Below are 13,469 nucleotides of genomic sequence, written 5' to 3'. Positions count from 1 at the left end.
CCTACAAGCTTTCCACAGGCATTTAAAAAAAAACACATTATTTTTTAATTGAAGGATAATTGCTTTACAGAATGTTGCTGTTTTCTGTCAAACCTCAACATGAGTCAGCCATAGGTATACATATGTCTTCTCCCTCTTGAACCTCCCTTCCATCTCCCTCCCCATCCCACCCCTCTAGGTTGATATAGAGCCCTGTCTGAGTTCCCTGAGACATACAGCAAATTCCCATTGGCTATCTATTTTACATATGGTAACGTAAGTTTCCATGTTACTCTCTCCATACAGCTCACCCTCTCCTCCCCTCCCCCGTCTCCATATATCTGTTCTCTATGTCTCTTTCTCCATTGCTGCCTTACAAATAAATTCATCAGTAACATCTTTCTAGATTCCACATATATGTGTTAGTACATGATATTTATCTTTTTCTGAATTACTTCACTGTGTACAATAGGCTCTAGGTTCATCCACCCCATTAGAACTGACTCAGATGTGTTCCTTTTTATGGCTGAGTAATATTCCATTGTGTATGTGTACCACAGCTTTATCCATTCATCTGTCAGTGGACATCTAGGTTGCTTCCATGTCCTAGCTATTGTAAATAGTGCTGCAGTGAACATTGGGGTTCAGTTCAGTTCAGTTGCTCAGTCGTGTCCGACTCTTCGCGACCCCATGAATCACAGCACGCCAGGCCTCCCTGTACATCACCAACTCCCGGAGTTCACTCAAACTCATGTCCACAGAGTCGGTGATGCCATCCAGCCATCTCATTCTCTGTCGTCCCCGTCTCCTCCCGCCCCCAACCTTTCCCAGCATCAGAGTCTTTTCCAGTGAGTCAACTTGACGCATGAGGTGGCCAAAGTATTGCAGTTTCAGCTTTAGCATCAGTCCTTCCAGTGAACACCCAGGATCGATCTCCCTCAGAATGGACTGGTTGGATCTCCTTGCAGTACAAGGGACTCTCAAGAGTCTTCTCCAACACCACACTTCAAAAGCATCAATTCTTCCGCGATCAGCTTTCTTCACAGTCCAACTCTCACATCCATACATGACCACGGGAAAAACCATAGCCTTGACTAGACGGACCTGGGTTGGCAAAATAATGTCTCTGCTTTTTAATATACTATCAAGGTTGGTCATAACTTTCCTTCCAAGGAGTAAGCATCTTTTAATTTCATGGCTGCAGTCAGCATCTGCAGTGATTTTGGAACCCCCAAAAATAAAGTCTGACACTGTTTCCACTGTTTTTCCATCTATTTTCCATGAAGTGATGGGACCAGATGCCATGATCTTTGTTTTCTGAATGTTGAGCTTCAAGCCAACCTTTTCACTCTCCTCTTTCACTTTCATCAAGAGGCTTTTGAGTTCCTCTTCACTTTCTGCCATAAGGGTAGTGTCATCTGCATATCTGAGATTATTGATATTTCTCCCGGCAATCTTGATTCCAGCTTGTGCTTCTTCCAGCCCAGTGTTCCTCATGATGTACTCTGCATATAAGTTAAATAAGCAAGGTGACAATATACAACCTTGACGTACACCTTTTCCTATTTGGAACCAGTCTGTTGTTCCATGTCCAGTTCTGACTGTTGCTTCCTGACCTGCATACAGGTTTCTCAAGAGGCAGGTCAGGTGGTCTGGTATTCCCATCTCTTTCAGAATTTTCCACAGTTTATTGTGATCCACTCAGTCAAAGGCTTTGGCATAGTCAATGAAGCAGAAATAGATGTTCTTCTGGAACTCTCTTGCTTTCTCCATGATCCAGCGGATGTTGGCAATTTGATCTCTGGTGTCTCTGCCTTTTCTAAAACCTGCTTGAACATCTGGGAGTTCACAGTTCACATATTGCTGAAGCCTGGCTTGGAGAATTTTGAGCATCACTTTACTAGTGTGTGAGATGAGTGCAATTGTGCGGTAGTTTGAGCATTCTTTGGCATTGCCTTTTTTTGGGATTGGAATGAAGACTGACCTTTTCCAGTCCTGTGGCCACTGCTGAGTTTTCCAAATTTGCTGGCATATTGAGTGCAGCACTTACACAGCATCGTCTTTGTTTCTTTTTCAATTTTGGTTTCCTCAGAGTATATGCCTGGTAGTGAGATTGTTGGGTCACATGTTGGTTTTATTCCTAGCTTTTTAAGGAATCTCCTTACTGTCTTCCGTAGTGGCTGTATCAGTTTAAATTCCCACCAACAGTGCAAGAGGGTTCTGCTTTCTTCTCACCCTCTCCAGCATTTATTGTTTGTAGACTTTTTGATGATGGCCATTCTGACCTGTGTGAGGTGATATCTCATTGTAGTTTTGATTTGCATTTCTCTGATGCTGGGAAAGGTTGGGGGCGGGAGGAGAAGGGGACGACGGAGAATGAGATGGCTGGATGGCATCACCGACTCTGTGGACATGAGTTTGAGTGTACTCCGGGAGTTGGTGATGGACAGGGAGGCCTGGCGTGCTGTGATTCATGGGGTCGCGGAGAGTCGGACACGACTGAGCGACTGAACTGAACTGAATAATGAACAACATTGACCATCTTTTCATGTGTTTTTTAGCCATCTATAGATCTTCTTTGAAGAAATGTCTGTTTAGGTATTTTTCCCACTTTTTGATTGGGTTGTTTGTTTTTCTGGCATTGAGTTGTATGAGCTGCTTGTGTATTTTGGAAATTAATCCTTTGTCAGTTGTTTCACTTGCTATTATTTTCTCTCAGTCTGAGGGTTGTCTTTTCACCTTGTTTATAGTTTCCTTTGTTTTTTACAGGCAGTTTTTGCTGGAAATGTAAAGCAGCAAATCACATGGAAATCTGAATTGGTTTGTGTACCTAGAAATTAATTCTTATATCTTAAAAATGGCATTGAGAATGAGTGTTGGAAGAGAATTAAGTACATCTTCACACTTTCATCCAAATATACTCCTGTCATTTACTCTCTGTTCACAAGTATGCAGCTGTTAGAAGACACAAAATAGTTCTCTGTTGCTTTCCTCTGTCAAATTGCTGGTGCAAATTATTTTACAAAATTGAAACATCCAAACTTACCATAGATGAGATCCAAACTTTGGGGTTTTGGTTATGCAGCATCACTTCATCTCGTAAGAACCAGTTATTTTTTAAAAAATTGTAACATTTCTCAGTGTTGAATTTTTTTTTTTTTAGTAATTAAAGTTGTAAAAGCAACTCAATATCTTCATTGGAGCAGGTAGATTCCACAGGGCTTTTCTGAAGGGAGGCAGAGTTTTCCTTTATTAGAGCATATTTGGGAAGCAAACAAAAGAAGAATGAGTGTAATATTCATTAGCAGCATATGTGATCAGTACGGAAAGAAAATATTAAATATTTGATAGTTTTTACTTCAGCTGGTTCAGAGAAATGAAGGATTATAAAGTTAATAAGATCACAAAACTGACTCTGTTCATTCATCCATCTACCCATCCATTCATCTATCAATCTAGCAACAGCTGCTTATTAAATTACATTTGTTAAAGTACTATTTGCCCAGCTCTGTAGTAGATGTTATGGAGATACAAGGGAAACAAAAGACATTCATAGGATTCATAGAATGCTAGGTGTGAAATGATGTTATGGTAATTCAACAATGTTTTTTTTTGACATAAAGGAACAGCTGTTGGGTGCTTTGTGTAACTGTATTCACAAAGAATTGTATGGTGGGCCCCAAAACCATTGTTCCTAGTCTTAGAATTTTCTACTGATACCAGTTGGGTAAGTCAGACATATTTATCTATCTATAGAGCTAGAGAGTAAAATAATTCCATGTCATCATGTAAGAAAGTGTGAGATGACTGGATGTGCCTGATCTATAAGGCTTTGAAAATTATCCATCATTAATCAAGGTAAAAAGAAGGTTGAAAGGTGGACTGGGATGTGGAGCTGGCCATAAAGGAAATACAGAGCTTGGAATCATAAATGGTATAGAGAGGACATTCTAGAAGACCAACAGAAAGACAAATGCAAGGGGAGAGGAATTAAGCAGAAGCGAAGGGAAAGAGACAGGTTAGACAATAGCCAACCAAAGTGGTGGGAGTGGCCTTGTGTGGCCTTCCCCATGGGGAAGTTGGTGGGTTGAGGTTGGGTCAGTGAGGTGATGTCATTAATGTAAGAAGGTTGAATGCCTACTGGAGAGATTGTTTTCTATTAGTAAGAGGCTAAAATGTAAGCCATGTTTGGGGAAGATTCATGCACTGCATTCCCACTCTAGAGAAAGAGTATTCCTTCAGGACCCAGAGAGAAACCCAAAAGGAAAGAAAATCATTCTGGCAAATTAAATAAATATGGCAGTAAGTGTATCATGTTTCCTTTTTGCATAATTTTATATTGCATATCACTTCCTGATGTTCGATCAAAATTTACTAGTTTGGTGGGAAAATCTAAATGAGAATATTTGAAAAAGCCCACAGAAAACTAGTAACACTGAGGATATGCACACATTTATTTTCAAAAATAGTAAATTTCTACTCCACTGGGGTTTGAATTTTCTTAAAGGTTTTGATATACTGCTCAAAATATGGTTTATGTAGGATAAAATGCATCCTTAAACACTACACTGTCACAGTAATATCTACAAATCACTCAGAACACCATCACTGGCAGATAGTAAATATTTTATATCTTATTGAAAAATAATATTTTTCTCATAAAGCATTAGAATCATATTCATTTTAGGCTCTTCCCAAAGGTTTCCCTTGAAAAGCATAAGAAATAATTATGCCTATTAGCCAAGGGCTTTTACCAATAGACTTCGCTTCTTCTCTTCTAGTTCATCTTATTTGATAAACTCTTTCTTTGAGACACAACTGACATACTGAACTAGAGACAACTTTAAAAAGTAATAATCATGCCTAAAGCTTCATCATGCAAATTTTCCAGTGAATTTTTAGGGTAGGAGTTTTGGGTTTGGATTTTAACTTCCACAGATTTGGCATACCATATTTGGTTCTGTATCATCACTGGGTATTGCCACTGCATGTATATGTGGAATTGGTAGGGAAAAATGGTCTATAGCTCTTTACTTCTTTTCCTTTCTCATTTCTTATCATGTAAGTAGAAAATTTGTGTGTGTTCTCAGTTGCTTCAATCATATGTGACACTTGGCGACCCTATGAGCTGTAGCCTGCCAAGCTCCTCAGTCCATGGAATTCTCCAGGCAAGAATACTATAGTGGGTTGCCACCTCCTCCAGGGGACCTTCCTGACCTGGGTATCAAACCCATATCTCCTGCGTCTCCTGCATTGCAGGGAGATTCTTTACCACTGAACCACTGGGAAAGCCAAAGTAGAAAATTTATATCTACATGTTGTGTTCAGTTGCTCAGTCATGTCTAACTCTTTGCGACCCCATGGACTGCAGCACACCAGGCTTCCCTGTCCATCACCAACTCCCGGAGCTTGTTCAGACTCATGTCCATGGAGTCAGTGATGCCATCCAATAGTTTCGTCCTCTATCATCCCCTTCTCCTCCTGCCTAGTGCCAACTTTCAGTATTTATCCAGCTCTTCTTATGAATTTGCAAAAGATGACCATTCGCTGTGATCAGGCTCTTTCAGCTTCTTGACAGTTGATGCCTTTATCTGCATAAATAACTTGCCTTTCAGTGAAGTGAGGTGATGGAAACAGGGAAAGCACAAGCATGCACTGCCTGCTGTTGCTGCGAATGTGAAGTTGGAAAATATAAGCAGGGATGTGACTTACCCTTTATCTCCTGAAGGCTTGACTTGAGTAATTGGCAACCTTGAAATTGAAAGTGTTAGTCACTCAGTCCTGTCTGACTCTTCACAACTTCATGGACTGTAGCCTGCCAGGCTCCTCTGTCCATGAAATTCTCCAGGCAAGAAAAGAATCTTCCCAACCCAGGGACTGAAACCAGGGCTCCTACATTACAGGCAGATTCTTTACCGTCTGAGCCACCAGGGAAGCCTCGTTGGCTACTTTAATATTTCCTTAAACATTGCTGCTTGTTCCTTTCAAGGACTTGCTAATCTAATGAGGGAAACAGACATACATAGACAACTTGTACAATGGAAGGAGTGCTATAAAGTGAATTAAACAAAACACTGTATGAGCATATGAGATTTGCCCCCTTTTCTAAAATGACAGAGAAGGTCGCCTTCTCATTTTAGTTTCTGATACACACTCTTCTGAACATAAGCATAGTTTTAGACTGTGATATGAGGGTACTATTATTCTCCTCTATTCAGGATCCTGAATAGATGACATTATGGATGGCAGGAAGATGTTTCTGTGCTCATTCTCAGTGTGGCTAAGGTTGTGGGAAAGTGGGAGCTCATACTTTGTTGACAGTAGGGTGTTTCAGAGGACATCAGTCAACTGATTCTATTTGAAAGCAGTTTGGTAATATGCTAGATGAAGGTGTTGTGTATCTTGATTACTGCTTAATCCTTGATGCCTAAAAGTCAACTTGAACACATTAATAAATGCCAAAACATTTACAATTTTACACATGCTTTGATGTACAAATTATAAGAATTAGAAATCATATGAATCTACCATTAAGATTTAGCTATAAGAATATACATTAGAGAAAGAAAGTGAAAGTGAAAGTTGCTAAATCATGTCCGACTCTTTGCGACCCCTTGACCCCATGGAATTCTCAAGGCCAGAATACTGCAGTGGGTAGCCTTTCCCTTCCCCAGGGGATCTTCCCAACCCGGGGATCCAACCCAGGTCTCCCTCATTGCAGGCAGATTCTTTACCAGCTGAGCCATATTTATGATATTAAGCTCAGAACAGCTTAATTAGGTTTAACACTATGGAATTTAATTTAAAAATTATATAACATCCCTACTATGAACTATTGCATACCCACAAGTGATGATATTGCAAAAAGTATGGATGAATGATGTAGAAAAATGCAGTTTTATAAGAAAAATGAAACTGTTTTATCAGTCAGTCAGTCAGTCATGACCGACTCTTTGCCACCCCATGAATCACAGCACGCCAGGCCTCCCTGTCCATCACCAACTCCCGGAGTTCACCCAAACTCATATCCATAGAGTCGGTGATGCTATCCAGCCATCTCATTCTCTGTCGTCCCCTTCTCCTCCCGCCCCGAATCCTTCCCAGCATCAGTCTTTTCCAGTGAGTCAACTCTTCGCACGAGGTGGCCGAAGTATTGGAGTTTCAGCTTTAGCATCAGTCCTTCCAATGAACACCCAGGATTGATCTCCTTTAGAATGGACTGGTTGGATCTCCTTGCAGTCCAAGGGACTCTCAGGAGTCTTCTCCAGCACCACGGTTCAAAAGCGTCAATTATTCGGCGATCAACTTTCTTCACAGTCCAACTCTCACATCCATACATGACCACGGGAAAAACCATAGCCTTGACTAAACGGACCTTGGTTGGCAAAGTAATGTCTCTGCTTTTTAATATACTATCTAGGTTGGTTATAACTTCCCTTCCAAGGAGTAAGCGTCTTTTAATTTCATGGCTACAGTCAGCATCCGCAATGATTTTGGAGCCCCAAAAAACAAAGTCTGACACTGTTTCCACTGTTTCCCCATCTATTTCCCATGAAGTGATGGGACCAGATGCCATGATCTTTGTTTTCTGAATGTTGCGCTACAAGCCAACCTTTTCACTCTCCTCTTTCACTTTCATCAAGAGGCTTTTGAGTTCCTCACTTTCTGCCATAAGGGTGGTGTCATCTGCATATCTGAGGTTATTGATATTTCTCCCAGTAATCTTCATTCCAGCTTGTGCTTCTTCCAGCCCAGCATTCCTCATGATGTAATCTGCATATAAGTTAAATAAGCAGGGTGACAATATACAACCTTGACGTACTCATTTTCCTATTTAGAACCAGTCTGTTGTTCCATGTCCAGTTCTAACTGTTGCTTCCTGACCTGCATACAGGTTTCTCAAGAGGCAGGTCAGGTGGTCTGGTATTCCCATCTCTTTCAGAATTTTCCACAGTTTATTGTGATCCACACCGTCAAAAGCTTTGGCATAGTCAATGAAGCAGAAATAGATGTTTTTCTGGAACACTCTTGCTTTCTTCATGATCCGGCGGATGTTGGCAATTTGATCTCTGATGCCTCTGCCTTTTCTAAAACCTGCTTGAACATCTGGAAGTTCACGGTTCACATATTGCTGAAGCCTGGCTTGGAGAATTTTGAGCATGACTTTACTAGCGTGTGAGATGAGTGCAGTTGTGCGGTATTTTGAGCATTCTTTGGCATTGCTTTTCTTTGGGATTGGAGTGAAGACTGACCTTTTCCAGTCCTGTGGCCACTGCTGAGTTTTCCAAATTTGCTGGCATATTGAGTGCAGCACTTTCACAGCATCATCTTTCAGGATTTGAAATAGCTCAACTGGAATTCCATCACCTCCACTAGCTTTGTTCGTAGTGATGCTTTCTAAGGCCCACTTGACTTCACATTCCAGGATGTCTGACTCTAGGTCAGTGATCACGCCATCATGATTATCTGGGTCATGAAGATCTTTTTGTACAGTTCTTCTGTGTATTCTTGCCACCTCTTAATATCTTCTGCTTCTGTTAGGTCCACACCATTTCTGTCCTTTATCGAGCCCATCTTTGCATGAAATGCTCCCTTGGTATCTCTAATTTTCTTGAAGAGATCTCTTGTTTTTCCGGTTCTGTTGTTTTCCTCTATTTCTTTGCACTGATGGCTGAGGAAGGCTTTCTTCTCTCTCCTTGCTATTCTTTGGAACTCTGCATTCAAATGGGTATATCTTTCCTTTTCTCCTTTGCTTTTCGCTTCTCTTCTTTTCACAGCTATTTGTAAGGCCTCCTCAGTCAGTCAGTTTGCTTTTTTGAATTTTCTTTTCCATGGGGATGGCCTTGATCCCTATCTTGGTCCAATGTCACGAACCTCCGTCCAGAGTTCATCAGGCACTGTATCTATCAGATCTAGTCCCTTAAATCTATTTCTCATTTCCACTGTATAATCATAAGGGATTTGATTTAGGTCATATCTGAATGGTCTAGTGGTTTTCCCTACTTTCTTCAATTTAAGTCTGAATTTGGCAATAGGGGGTTCATGATCTGAGCCACAGTCAGCTCCTGGTCTTGTTTTTGCTAACTGTATAGAGCTTCTCCATCTTTGGCTGCAAAGAATATAATCAATTTGATGTCAGTGTTGACCATCTGGTGATGTCCATGTGCAGAGTCTTCTCTTGTGTTGTTGGAAGAGGGTGTTTGCTATGACCAGTGCATTCTCTTGGCAAAACTCTATTAGCCTTTGCCCTGCTTCATTCCATGCTCCAAGGCCAAATTTGCCTGTTACTCTTTCTTGACCTCCTACTTTTGCATTCCAGTCCCCTATAATGAAAAGGACATCTTTTTTGGGTGTTAGTTCTAAAAGGTCTTGTAGGTCTTCATAGAACCATTCAACTTCGGCTTCTTCAGCATTACTGGTTGGGGCATAGGCTTGGATTACTGTAATATCGAATGGTTTGCCTTGGAAACGAACAGAAATCATTCTGTCATTTTTAAGATTGCATTCAAGTACTGCATTTCAGACTCTCTTGTTGACCATGATGGCTACTCCATTTCTTCTAAGGCATTCCTGCCCACAGTAGTAGATATAATGGTCATCTGAGTTAAATTCACCCATTCCAGTCAATTTTAGTTCACTGATTCCTAGAATGTCTATGTTCACTCTTGCCATTTCCTGTTTGACCACTTCCAATTTGTCTTGATTCATGGACCTAACATTCCAGGTTCCTATGCAATATTGCTCTTTACAGCATCGGACCTTGCTTCTATCACTGGTCACATCCACAACTGGGTATTGGTTTTGCTTTGGCTCCATCCCTTCATTCTTTCTGGGGTTATTTCTCTACTCATCTCCAGTAGCATCCTGGGTACCTACCGACCTGGGGAGTTCCTCATTCAGTATCCTATCATTTTGCCTTTTGAAACTGTTCATGGGGTTCTCAAGGCAAGTATACTGAAGTTGTTTGCCATTCCCTTCTCTAGTGGACCACATTCTTTCAGACCTCTCCACCATGACCCGCCCGTCTTGGGTGGCCCCACAGGGCATGGCTTAGTTTTATTGAGTTAGACAGGGCTGTGGTCCGTGTGATCAGATCGACTAGTTTTCTGTGATTATGATTTCCGTGTGTCTGCCCTCTGATGCCCCCTCGCAGTACCTACCGTCTTATTTAGGTTTCTCTTACCTTGGTCGTGGGGTATCTCTTCACGGCTGCTCCAGCAGAGTTCAGCCGCTATACCTTACCTTGGATGAGGGGTATCTCCTCAGGGCCACCCCTCCTGACCTTGAACGTGGAGTAGCTCCTCTCGGCCCTCCTGAGCCTGCGCAGCCACTGCCTCTTGGATGTGGGGCAGCTCCTCTCGGCCACCACCCTGACCTCGGGTTTGGGGTAGCTCCTCTCGGCCACACTTCTGTGCGGGGTCGGTTGCGCCGCCGGAGCCAGCGTCTCTCATGTCTGCGCCACTGGAGACTGTATAAGTAGGCCATAAAACAGAGCATAGAGTATTAATCCATTTATAAGATGATAAACTAATAATTTTTAAAAGGATGTCAAAGTAGGGCATTTACCAGAGGCTTAGGTATTGCCTTAAATAACAAACTCCAAAATTTTAGTGGCTTGAAACAGAACTGTGTAACAGTTGGCTTTTGTGAATCAACAGGGAAGCTCTGCTTATCATAGCTACTCAGGTTCTCAAAATGAAGCAAGCATCACAATCAATGCTGATCACTATTCCATATGGAAAAGAGCTCTGGAAGGTTCCACACTAGGAAATAAATGCTGTAACATGGAAGTAAAAGAAGACAGTTCTGCTGACAACTCATCGGCCAGATCTAGTCACATGTCCCACCCACCCAAAAGGGAGCAAGTTATTATAATCCTCTCATGTAATTGGGGGTGAGAATTAGAAATATTTGCTGAGTAGCACTAAGAATACCACTTATGGTATCAATATTCAGTACACCTGGTTTGTCTCTAACGAGACAATCCAAAAGTCATATCCAATCAGGGCATCACAATCCAAGCCTATGATGTCAGGGTGGTGCCGGATGGTCTGGATATGGCTCATTTTGATCTTCAAAACTACTGAAAAATAGATGATCTTTGCCCTGCAACACATATACAGAGTGGTAGAATAGGGGCAGGGTGTCTGCAGCACTACCATTTGGAAAGGGAAAGTAGCTGATTCATATCAATCCTAATATAACTGCAGGTTCCAGTCTCCTGGCGATAAGGAAACCTTCTCGGTTAGGTTCTGATGGGCTCCTGGGAAAGGGTTCTTCAGTCCATTGTTCCGTGTAGCCCTTGGATCTGCCCTTTAGAGGTCTTTCTTTTTCTATCATTTGTCTTTGCTCCATTTGAAAAGTGCACTGCAGAATATGCCCTGCTTTGAGGGTGAGAAGCTTAGACTGAAAATGCTCTCGGACGCTCGCAAGCCCAACTGTCGTTAAAGTTTCTGTCTTTAGACTACAAAAAGCTGTCACAGGCATTTTTAGAAGGCTCATAGTTTCTTTGGCTGTACAACTTTCAAAAAAAATTAATCAGCTTTTTATACTTGATTCTGGACAGTTCCTTCTGCTAAAAGCCACATACACAGTTCTTTATTGAGACATTTCCTCTCTCTGCTTCACCTTCACTGCAGTTATCTTAAACTGATGAGGCTTCATTGGAAGAGCCACAAGGTCAGGCTTTTTTGTTTGGCCTATTTTGTCCAAATGAAAGACTAACTAAGTGCCATCTTAACTCATTCAGATGTTTAAGAGTGGGTGTGAAAACCATACCCTTGGTTTATTCTTTGACATATGGATGTATTTTAATCTTTCAGTCTTTTCCCCAGTTGCTAATAAGAAACAATTGTGTCTTCAAATTGTGCTCCCTAGATTCTCTGGACCATCTCTTTTACCCTCTGTACTTACTTACAGATCACTTAATGGTGTTCTTAGCTCATTACTTTTATTGTCTGTACCTTTTCAGAGGCAGCCAACAACAGTCAACATCTGCTAGAAAAGTTCTGTTTCCCAGTCGCTTACTGTAAAACTACAAGTTCACAAAGTATATTACCTTCCTTTTAAGTTTCCACAAATGACATTTTCACAGAATAGATTGTCTGTGCATGAATTGTTATGTTTCTAGCTACAACCAAAGATTCTTTGCTGCCAGCCACCTGACTGCCAACCCAATGTCATCTGCCTTAGCTTTCTGATATGGTATTACTCCAGTTCTAGGCACTTATTTTGTGTTGACCAGAATAAGGGAGATCTAGTCCTCAGTTTTTTAGGTCTCTGAAATTTTATTGTCATCAAATAATTTTGTACCAGTTTGAATGAAACATTCAAACTTGTAAGAAATGATGAATAAAAATGCTGATACGTTAATTTAAAGTTGAAATTCTATTTAAGTAGCTAAAATATCTGTTTTCTAACCAGAACATATTCTGAGTCAAGAGATCCTAGAAACTATTACTTTAATCTGAATATTTCTTGGTTACTAAGTGTTAATGGATTGCTTGATCATGAGTGGATATCACTGTAGAATAATACATCCAGTCTCTAAAGAGACTTGACCTCCCTTGTATCACAATAGAACTCAGCACTTCATTAAGAGGCACATGAAGAGTTAGATAGGGCTCTCCTCTTGTAGCTTATATTCTAGGAGACAGACAGACAACAAATGATGAACACAAAATAACACATAATGCAACTGCGTTTTAAATAATAAACCTGAGTCATGGAATGTAATGTAACTTGGAGGAGGGAATAGAGGAAGATATATTACCTAGAACGGTCAGTGAAAGTCATTCTAAGGTGATTACGTTAGAGCCAAGACTCAAATGAGGGGGAAGGGGAAATCACAGAGGATCTGATGAAAGGACGTTCTATGCAGAAGAAACAGTAGTTTCAAAAGGCCGGTGGCATGAATGGGCTCAGTCTTTTGGAAGGATAGAAAGAAGGCCTGGGAACGAGGAAACCGGTGAAGAAAGAGGTATGCAGTCACATCTGAGAGACTGACTGGGGATGTATTGTGTACAGCATTGTCGGTCATGTTGAGGAGTTGGTGTTTTACTCAGTCCAGTGGAACCGCTGGAGACTATTAAGCAACAGATAAATTTGATCTCCTTTATGCTTTAAGAAGATCACCTTGGCTGGCTGTTTGGAGAAAGAACTCTGGCAGGAAAAGAGTGGAAATAACCCCCTGAAGCCAAGGTATGAGAGATTGGTCACTTGGGTTAGAGCTGTGTAGCAGTAGAGATAGTGTTATGTAGTGGGATCTTGAAAATATTTTGGAGATAAAAGTTGGCAAGTTTTGCAGACAGATTGAGAGACATGAGGAAAAGTAGGAAAATGAAGGTTATTTCAAGTTCTTTGACCCAAGAAACTTGGTGGTAGTGATATCATTAACTGTGATAAGGAAGACAGCTAGGGGTAAATCAAGAATTTTATTTTGGACATACTAAATTTGAGGTGTCTATTAGACAGCTACAGAGGCGACGTCA

This window comes from Moschus berezovskii, chromosome 16 (genome assembly GCF_049115385.1).
Source record: "Moschus berezovskii isolate FMDL1 chromosome 16, NW_MosBer_1.0, whole genome shotgun sequence".
Taxonomy (NCBI): Eukaryota; Metazoa; Chordata; class Mammalia; order Artiodactyla; family Moschidae; genus Moschus; species Moschus berezovskii.
This window is presented reverse-complemented; position numbering follows the sequence as displayed.